The 1,653-nt window shown below is 34.7% G+C and overlaps 1 pseudogene; it reads right to left on the bottom strand.

Moving 5' to 3' along the window:
* The window catches only part of LOC102836324, a 31,226-nt pseudogene that overhangs the window by 19,030 nt on the left and 10,543 nt on the right, over positions 1 to 1,653 (bottom strand).

The raw sequence follows: 1,653 nt of genomic DNA, 5'->3' as shown, positions 1-1,653 counted from the left end.
TAACCACTACACTACCAGAGCTCCTTATAATAAAGATTAGAGCAGAAATAAATGAGAGAGAAAACAGAAAAACTATAGAAACAATCAACAGGACAAGAAGCTGGTTCTTTGAAAGGATTAACAGACCATTGGCAAACCTAACAAAAGAAAAGTGGTAGAAGACACAAATAACACACATTATTAGAAACCACACAGGCGATGTCACAAAGGAACTAAAGGATATCAAAAGGATAATAACAGAATACTATGAAGAGTTGTACTCCAACAAATTTGAAAACTTAGAAAAGATGGATACATTTTTAGAAAAACACAACCTACATAAACTTACACAGAGTGAAGTAGAAAACCTGAAGACACCCATAACAAAAGAAGAAATTGATCAGGTCATCAAAAAACTCCCAACTAAAACAAGTCCAGGCCCAGATGGCTTCACTGGTGAGTTCTACCCAACATTCAGGGAAGAGCTGTTACCAATTCTACTCAAATTATTCCAGGAGATACAGGAGGATGGAAAACTTCCTAATACATTTTATGAAACAAGCATAACCCTCATACCAAAAGAAGGGAAGGACGTCACTAGAAAGAAAATTATAGATCAATATCCCTCATGAACATAGATGCAAAAATTCTCAACAAAATCCTAGCTGACAGAATCCAGCAACACATCAAAAAGATAATACATCATGATCAAGTGGGATTCATATCAGGGATGCAAGGATGGTTCAACATCAGAAAAACAATGAATGTAATCCACCATATAAATAAGAAAAAAGAACCACATGATCATATTGATTGATGCAGAAAAGGCATTTAACAAAACCCAACATCCATTCATGATAAAAACACTCAACAAAGTAGGAATTGAAGGGAAATTCCTCAACATAATAAAGAACATATATACAAAACCAACAGCCTACACTTCTCTCTATGTACAGAAACTGAAAGCCTTCCCTCTGCAAACAGGAACCAGACAAGGATGCCCTTTGTCACCACTCCTATTCAATATTGTGCTGGAAGTCTTATCAATAGCTATATGGCAAGACAAGGAAATTAAAGTCATCCAAATTGGCAAAGAGGTAGTAAAACACTCTCTATTAGTAGATGATATGATCCTATACATAGAAAACCCCAAAGACTCAGTAAAAAAGCTACTAAACCTTATTGGAAGATGCAGCAAAGTGGCAGGACATAAGATCAACATACAAAAATTAGTTGGATTCCTCTATACCAAAAACAACAACATTGATAAGGACATTAGGAAAGCAATACCATTTACAATAGCCACTCAAAGGATAAAATATCTAGAAATAAATGTAACCGGAGAAATAAAGGACTTATACAAAGAAAACTACAAAACACTACTACAAGAAACCAAAAGAGACCTACAAAAATGGAAGAATGTACCATCCTGGATAAGAAGATTTAGCATTGTGAAAATGTCAATACTGCCCAAAGCAATTTACACATATAATACAATCCCTATCTAGATTCCAATGACATTCTTCTAAGAGATGGAAAAAACTATTACAAACTTTATATGGAAAGGAAAGAGACCCAGGATAAGCAAAGCACTGCTTAAGAACAATAAGGTTATAAACCTTTCACTCCCTGACTTCAAAATTTATTACATGGCTACAGTGGTCAAAACAGCTT

The sequence above is a fragment of the Chrysochloris asiatica genome, unplaced genomic scaffold (genome assembly GCF_000296735.1).
Source record: "Chrysochloris asiatica unplaced genomic scaffold, ChrAsi1.0 scaffold00052, whole genome shotgun sequence".
In the NCBI taxonomy this organism is placed as follows: Eukaryota; Metazoa; Chordata; class Mammalia; order Afrosoricida; family Chrysochloridae; genus Chrysochloris; species Chrysochloris asiatica.
The sequence above is the reverse complement of the archived record's forward strand: the minus strand, read 5'-3'. Positions and strand labels throughout refer to the sequence as shown.